The sequence below is a fragment of the Cynoglossus semilaevis genome, chromosome 15 (assembly GCF_000523025.1).
Source record: "Cynoglossus semilaevis isolate Cse_v1.0 chromosome 15, Cse_v1.0, whole genome shotgun sequence".
Lineage (NCBI taxonomy): Eukaryota > Metazoa > Chordata > Actinopteri > Pleuronectiformes > Cynoglossidae > Cynoglossus > Cynoglossus semilaevis.
The window spans coordinates 6,337,400-6,346,783 of NC_024321.1; positions in this window are offsets into that span (position 1 = coordinate 6,337,400).

Consider the following 9,384-nt stretch of genomic DNA (forward strand, 5'->3'; position numbering starts at 1 on the left):
AGTGTAGCTGCACATGCTTCTCTGCAGACGTCTTGGAAGTGTCAGAGTATCTTTCTCAAAGACCAGGCAGGCGCTGTGTTTTCCGTGAATTTGAGGCAAAGATTATGCAACCTCATCCTTAAACTGCCCCCAGGGAATGTTAACACTACTGTCAGACTCACTATATCGCTCCACGCTGAGCCGTTCAGCCTGTACTTTTACTGCCCCACTCGTGATAGCTAAAAGCAGCCGTGGCGTGTACGACTGCTTTAATTGTTGTGTGTTTTAAGTAATGCACCACTGAGAATACTTGGTTTTTTTTATTATTAACATTAGATCACATTGTACTCAATCACGGCTTATCCCCGACATGACATATGGCCATGATCTTAAGTCTGGGCGAATGTGAAAGCCCGGGTAAAGCCAAGTGATTTTGTAATCCCAAATGAGGCATCGGCTCCAAATTACAGCCGTGTTTTATGAGTGTCACATGAATCAAGAGCAGGGTCGGGGTACAGCTGCTAGGTACAACTGAAGAAAGTTGGTGAGAAAATCAGATTGTATCAGAAGTTTTATATTGTTTTAGGGACTTTACAGAGCAACATTATGCCTCGCTTTGTAGAAGATTGACACAGATGGACTCTCACTTATTTTCATATTGATGACAAATCCAATCCAGATGGAGTCCCGTATACCTGTTCCTCCAGGTATCTGCTTTATACATTTAATATTGTACCCTACAGGAATTTCTGGCCACTCTGAAATCAATCTCTGCTTTAATACAGAGCCAATTTTCCTCAGAACTCCTCTCTGGTGCGACCATTTCAAGTCAGTCCTGCTGCCTTAACAAGTTCACAGGCGGTCGTGCACTGGAGTCTCGCACGTCTTATTGTTTCTATCTCGGTGAACAAGAGAAACTAAATGAAACTCTAACCTTGCTGTGACTGAGTCTGTGAGTTGGGAACTAGTGATATTTCAACTGTGCCACTGAATAGAGTTTTGTCCTCTGTACCAGTGTGTGAATGTGGGAGACAATGCGCAGATGTTTTATTTGTTGCATTTAACTGCACAAGTGTGATGGTCATTATGACCACTAGGTGACGCTGTAGAAATTAAACTATCAGAATATATCGTTGCAGTCTTTGTACACTGTGTTTGATGGAGAAGATGCTGCAGTAATGTGATGTAACATATTTAATGGAGAAGGTTTTTTTATATTATAAATAATGGAGTCAATTTTTCTAAGCATTTAGGAAAATGAAAATCTTTTTAAAAAAGATAAAATGTTAATATTTAAAGTTGCTTTTAATGAGTAATTACTTTAAGGACCAAAAAGTCAAATCAGAATCAGAAATACTTCAGCTGATATTATTAAAAACCAGTGTTTCTAACACAATCTGTTTCAGCTAAATCCACCCAAACACACACACACACACACACACTCGTGTACGCCCGCCCACCCCTGCTTCACCTCCCTCCCATGATGATTGTTTTGACCTTTGCTCTGAAGGTATAAGGCCATCTGTGCTTGATGTGACAGGTTGGCACATCACCTGGATACAAGCAAATAAACCAGAGAGAGAAAAAAGTACGGAGGGAGCATTTCAAGCATTCACAGGGAGCTTTGAGAGTGGAACAATGCTTCTGCCCCCAGGGAAAAAAGTGATCATGCTGGTATGTTTATATTAGACGGAAAGGAAGCCGTCAATGTCATCGCCAGTGATTTTCTCTTTCACGGCTCCATTTTGACAGTTGACTGTATCTTCATAACCATTCTCTCCCAATCAATAAGGCGATTGTCATAAATGATGCACGATTTCAAACATTTTTTATCTTCTTCCAACATTTGAAAGGATTTCTGAAATGAGTGGCCAAAAAAGTGTCTATTTTTAACCGCTCAAGTCACAAACGTCCACGATTTCTCGCTCAACTCTGTCGAATCTGTCATCATTTCCGCACTTTTTTTAAATGTATTGATTGATTGGTGTTATTTTTAGTTAAAGTCCATACTCTTGGGTAAATGTGGTAAGGGATTGCTCAGTCTGATTTAGAACACGTCAGCAAACAGACGTTTGACGGACGGTTGTAATAAATTAGTGGACGTTTTTTGGAAGCCGGCCGAGGTTCATCATCTACTTTCCCGTAAGCAAACGCTGGCTGCCCCCCCAGTTACACACACAGCCCCAGTTTGGTACAGCATTAGGACATGCGATTATTAATACAGAGGAGGGAGGTGCGCTCACCTCGACAAGCGCCAACACGCGAGCAGCATTACCTCTGCGGCTGCTATGGCAAAGATGTGAGCTGCATTCCTCTGCCCAAAAAACTCACAGCTTCTTTTCCACCAAGGCAGAGGCAGAGACTGAGATCCTGCAGCAAGTTCGGGGACTTCTGTAGGTGTTATCTCCAGAACAAAATCACATCTTTAAGATGACAATACTTTTAGATTCTTCAACTAATGTTGGTTGACAAAAATGTATAAATGTAGGATTTTTTTTAAGTTCTGTTTTCTTCAATTCTGTATGAACAAGTGTGTGTCTTGAAGTAATCCTGTAGTCATTCACCTCAGCTCGTCTTTCACAGGATGATCTGGTATTCCAAAAATCTGCAACCAGTTGCCAACGTCTATATGACTCAATGTTTGCTCTTGCAACATTTGAACATATCCTAACATCACAAGGCTCGTGGTGTTTTTATAATGCAGATACGTGCAGCGCTCGCTGGATTCCATCTGAGTTAAGTTTAGATTGGACCGACCTGAAAGAGGTGAGGACTTATCTGAAACCACCAAAACTCTTTAGAAAATATTGGTCAGGATGTTGGAGTGAATCTGCACCAAAATAAAAAGTCTTAATGTGAAGCTGATGCAGAAGTTTGTCGATGCACTTTAGTGAGCTGTGGTGCAGTGGGTTCATGATTGGGTGGATCATAATGGATGTAATTCAACAAAGGAGGTCAATACTTTCCAGAAAAGAAACCTCCTGCTTGTTGTATGTGTGTCCATGGAGCAGCTGTTAACCAGACGTAGCTCCTGAAGAAGGAGGTGAAACTCCCTCATTTGTGTCCATCTCCAAATGGTGCTGTGCAGCCACATACGATGGGATTTTCTTACCATCTGGTTTTTTCCATGGAATGTAGAGTGCAGCAATTGGTGTGACTTCAAGTGTGGTTCAAACAGAGTGTCCCTGAACCATTTTTGTCACGGTGCGTAGCTACACGTGGGCAAAAAAACAAACAAACAAACAAACAAGCTTGTAAACGTGACAAGGAATTCCACGTCAGCGCACATGCAGGAGAATGGTCGACAGACTTTGTTGTCACACCTTCTGCAGGCTGTTCCCTGTGTGTTCCTCATGTACCGGGGCTTTTATAGTGCCATAAAGTTTCTCCTAGAAACTAAAGATACTTGTTTACGATGACGGTTCTCTGTTTTCACTTCTGTGAGGATTATGCAAATCGGTCTTCAGGCATGCAGACAAATAGAGTTTTTTTTAAAAAAGGAGTTGTGTAAAATGTAGAGGCACTGCCCAGTCTGTGGAGCTACACATTTACATTCACTCTTCACTGAGACTCCTTCAGTGGAGACCTGATGTTGGTGTGTTGATTGCGACTCGTGTTTTTTACTTTGTTTAATTTATACAGTTTTTATAAATGAGACAGGTAACAGGAAGTTAAAATTCGCTGGTTGATTAGTTATCCTCATTCGGAGAAGTATTCTTTACTTATTTAAATTCCATCAACATTCTACAATCCATACTTATACTTATTTTGTCAACTCTTTTGCTAAACGTCTTGCATTGACCCAGTGACCCAGTCAACCAGCCTGAATGTGGAGACCACCATACTGGACAACAACCTTTCACTCGCTCCTTGCCCTCACTTGAACCATTACAACTCCCTGACTGTAAAAACAAACCCTTACCTCACCCTCAAATGGTCCTTTGGAATTTGTGACCGTCCAAAATGTTCCTCACAACAGTACTTTTGGACCATTTGTCCTCGAAGCCCTCGGAGGACCGTTGACCCTCGTCTCAGTACACAAATCTGTGTATTGTGTGCACGTTCAGGTTTCTCAGGTTGCTGTTAGATTGGGAATTACAATGGTTTCTGCAGGAGTGTGGAAGGACCAACTTAACTGACTAAACATCCCAGACTTTATTTGGGCCGCTCACGAATATAACGACCCACAATACGCATTGACCTACGAGGCATCAGGGCTGAACCTGGTTCACTGGTTCAACTGCTTTGTAACTGTGGCTTTTTCTTTGATTCCACGTCGTTAACTCCTCCGCCCTTTTTCCAACAATTGCTGTCACATCAGTATCGACAGTATAGTCAAAGGATTGTGTTTTTTAGCTCAATCCCTACAGACTTAATGAACCGGGTGCCACTGCTGCCTCCATCATTTTCATTGGAATCACTCAACTGAAACTTTTTAATGAAGCAAGCAAAAATAAAATTAAAAAACTCAAGAGGACTTTTATCATAAGAGGAAAATTACAATAAAATTTCACCTAGTCACAGGCCGGATTTGACAGACCAACGTGCCAAAAGTGTTCCCCTATGAGCTATGAGTTTTGAAACCTTTGCTATATATATTTTTTTATACTTAACACAGTTGTCCATGCTTAATGCAGCAGAAAAACTCTATGTCAGCTAACAGTGGTGAATCAGAGTCCCTCTATAGAACACTAAATAGAACAAATAGAACATTTAATAATGTGAAACTGACAGCTGTCCAACTGGACCACCTGCTTGGACAGCTGACCAGATGGACAGAGATTAAATTAAATTATCTTTGATCTTATGCCAGTGTTGTCTTAGTCAGCGTCAAACTAAAGACCAACTGTTACTCTAAACCAAGGTGCAGAGCCATCTTGTCCACTTACACTGAGGTGTCCAAACTTTTTTTTTCTTTTTTACCAGGGTGGTCAGATAAGATAAAGTAAAAATACTCAAGGACCTGCTCCATCTGAGGTACTTAAGATTCTAATTATATAGTTCTCACATACACTGCATTTTCACACATTTATTTAGTGCATGACTCATGCTTTTGTTTAATTAGTAATGCAGCACTGCCTCACCGCACACTCTTGTGAACGTTTCTGCAATTGTTTTGAATTTTTGATGTGTATTTTATAAAAAAGCATATTGGTGAAAAAAAGTACATCTGTTAAAACAATTCATTTGAAATTTTTTTTTTTCTCCCACAGTAGTTACTTTGCTTTGATACTGCTCATAAAAGAAAAGTTTGGTGTACAAAAAATGGTCCCCCAACCAGAAGTTGAACATGCCAGAATAAAGAACTCTGACCTAAATAATGCAATTGTTAGTAAAAGAAAAGAAAAAAACATCAGTATCAGTGTATTTTCTGATCAACAGAGTTTTGATCCAACATAAACACATTCTCATGTGAACTTTCATTTTTTTATTTACCTCCGCTGATACAGAGACACTCCCAGAAGATCTCAGCGTGCCTTCTCGGCAAGTCTGCATCAATCATGCTCTTATTTTATCTTTCCTAACGTCTAAATTTAGCGTGAGGTGATGCAATGCATCGCATACTTGTTTGATGGGGAAAAAAGCAAACGAAGGGCAAGAGCGAAAACAACATCAGCCATATCAAAGCTGGGCTGGGCGTGGAAGGGTCCAGCCTTGTTCTCGGTGGGTGGAGGTACCAGCCTGCCCTTTTTCTTTGTGTGTACATCTTACATCTGGAATGGGCACATTTTTGCCCCACTCCCTCGCTCCAAATAACATCTGCAGCTAAAATGCCAGACAGGTAGTTAGAGTTGATTGGTCATGGATGGATTTTCTCTCCCTCCTATTTTTCTACCTTGCTCCCTCACTTACTCCCACCCTGTCTTTTTTTTCTTCTCTACAAAGCCCAGGGGCTAGTATTTCACTGATTACAGAGTTCCTCCATTTGAATGGTCGTTTGTGTATTGTCAGAACAAAGGGGCGAGCGGCCTCTGAAGAGGTGCTAGACAGGGGAATGGATTGGGCTCAGCGATTAGGATGAGTGGAAGTGCAGGTTCAGGCTAGCTGAGCAGAGCAGAGACAGATCAAGAAGGGTCTCCACTCCGACTGCTGTGGGACTGCTGTGGGTTGTGACTGGGAACAGAGGACTTTTTCGACTTGACGCTTGTGCAAAGTTGGAACTTCACCCCTCTACCACCAGTGTCTTACTCCTCACCTTAAAGTGGTCGACTCTGACTTAGAGCAACATCCTGCCTTAAAGTCAGGGTAGGTAATTTTTAAAAACCTGGTGAAACAGGCTGAACTGTAATGTAATGATACATTCGTCTACAGTAGGGTACTTTACACAGCCATGTATAGATGTGGCTAAATATTCAGTGACTACTAGCGTTGATAATGCAATTTAAAAATGTTCTGCCCAAAAACATTAGCTAAGACAAGCTAAAGATTAAAAAAAAAATATATATAAAGATCATCGTGGACAACTTTTAGCAAAATTTGGAATAGAACAGTCAGAAGATCAAAATATTGCATCAATCCAGACCAGGTGCCATAGTTGGCCCTTGGACCAGAAACTGGAAATGCCTGCCCTCAAAGCCTCTCCAAGTCATTAATAAACAAATAAAAAATGAAGTAAATGTTAATTTACAAAACCTGATATGGAGTGCAACAATTAAAAGTACTGCTTTATTTCTATTAAGAAAAAAAACATATTCTGAACGATGTAACCAGTGCTATAGAACGGTCCAGACTGTGAAAAAACATCAAAGGTTTATCATGTGTCAGATTTAATTGAAAAGGGAAAGTTGGAGGATTTGGAAGCAAAGGATTTGTATTTTGTAAAATGTGTATTTCCAAACTGCATTGACGTCTCCTTCCTGAACCTGATCAAGTCCCACCAGACCAAACCACACTTCATGTGTTGCCACAACAAGTCCAGGACGGAGCAGTTGCACCTGAGGAAGAGCTTCTCAGACACACAGTAATCAAATAAACATTAGCCTGACAGGTTTCGCCTTTGAACACTCACTTAGTACTTCTCACCTTTAACTCGCAGGGTAATGACTTGGAATCAAAGTCCTCATCAAATAATGTGGGTGAGTCCGGGTCACACGCTTGGTGGGCCTCGGCTGTTCTTTTGATTCCTTGAGCGTCACCTTTTCAAAGCTGTTCTCGGGGCTGATTTCCCCCTTTTTTTTTAATTTACTTTGGCTCCTTTGTGTCATTAATGAGATCTATAAAGTGTCTGCCGTCAGGAGCTGAGCATGTGCTCAAACACGGCGGCATAAAAGACACTCACACGTGTTGTGTGAATGAGTCGAAGCCTTTTGGACACTTTGTCAGAGTCTCACAGCAATTTAATGCCACATTACAAACAACCAGGCCCGTAATTAGGTAATAATTACAGCCGTCCAAGAAAACAATTATGGGTCAAACAATCAGGGAGGAAGAAGAGGAAAAAAAAAGAGCTGACAAAAACACACTTACATCATGTTACTTTCACCACCAGTCCACCCAGTCCTGAAGGCTTATTATGTCATTAAGTCTCACATTGTTCAGGAGGAACAGACTTTGTGATTACATCTGCTCGTCCAAAGGGAGTTGACATTTATCTGTCAAACGCGGGCCAGGAGTTTGGGACACACAGGGGCTGTGGGATGATTGTTATTGGACCGCGAGCTCTGTGACACATTCTGGCATTTTTCTCTCCATCTTCACTGGGCCACATCCAGAGAAATCCAGGAGTTGCTCAGTGACATCCTCAAAATGCATGCAGTCACATTTAAGTTATGGCATGTGTTCGCAACTAGCAACAAGAGAGTCTCGTCATTTTTGTTTGTGTCTCTGGACCGGATCAGGCTCCGTGCTGGACATCAGCGTCACCGGGACCACTGAGGTCAGCGGTGGGGCCGTTAATGCCTCGCGCATGTGCCGCGGTGCTCAGTGATGATTTGTTGAAGAGTGACGCTTTAATTTTCACCCTTCACTCCAGCTCCTTCCCCCTTCAAGGCAAAGCCTAAATGGTTCCTAATGACTCCTGGCAAACAACGTGTGGCGGGGGACAAATTACTCAAGGGCTTCCCGCTTTGTTTCCTCCTCCCTCTCCTTCAGGTGATACTTGAAGTGTCTCTGAGGTAGCTGAGCTGTAGCTGCACCTCCCTCCCTCCTTCTGGCTCCTCTCTCTGCCACCTTTCACAATGTCAAGGTGTCGCGACCCCATCACGACCTGAGCTTATAGCCTCTTTCACACCGATCAATGAAAACCCTCCAACCTCTGGGTCTTTCAACCAGTCTGGTTGTTTTAACCAGGACTCACTTCACTGAACACTGTTGTTTTTTTCCTGCTTCAGATCCCATTGGCAACAAAAGCTAAATTTACATGTGCTATTTTTTTCCAATTTTTTTTCCCCTGCTTCACAATTAACATAGTTTCAATATTAGACACACTGTGTTATAAAACATAGAGACACAGAAGAAGAAGCTCCACTCTCAGCTCCACTGGAACAATCTTTGCTTTTAATCTTCTATTTCATACTCTCTCATCAACGGCTGTCGTTTCTTTTATTCATTCCATTTCATTCAAAGCAAGCCAACTCACCTTACTACCTTCTAACCATCTGTCTACACCAGGCGTGGGTCCTAAAACTTGACAGGGAGGGTCAGGTCAGGAGCATTAAGGCTAAAATGCTACAATTCCTTTAGCTTTTTCTTCGCCGTCTATTGAGGAAATGTGGGCATTGCAGGCAAAAGACAGAAATCTAATGGTAATATATATTAACAACATAATATGGACAAATTTAGCGGGCCATATTATGGAGCCAAATGGGCTGTATCCAGTCCATGGGCTGTAGTTTGCCCATGCTTGGTCTACTCAGCTCAATGATATAACCTACTATCAACCTCCATATGTTGATAAGTCGTCCATCATGAATATTTAATTGAGGACTTTGAAAACTCAGTATTATAATGTGGTTGGGAGTTGATAAACGAGGTGCAGGTATTTGTTTGATGATGACAAATGACTTGAACAGAAGCCAGATATTAACAGTGACGGGCCTCAGTGTATTTAATACTGTTGATGAGTTCTTCTGTAGACGTGCTCCGACTGTTCTGCAGGGTTTGTAGAAAATACAACCCCGTCTCTGATCTTACTGTTATTTACGACCTCTGCCCTTCATTCTATGACTGTTGCACTCTTGGGGTTACAACCCGCAGAACCTAATTGAAAAAACAGACCAGGGCAGAGTTGACACAGGCAGAGTGACTACTGTTTGTCACCTCCTCCTACCGCGGTCAGAAACCACGCTGCCAACCTGCTGACTTCACTGTGACCCAGGTTAATGCTGTTAGTCAAACTTCAGTAGCCTCCAGAAGGCCACCGTTGGAAGTGTGTGAAAAGTGGATGTGAGTGTGTGTGCTGGAGGG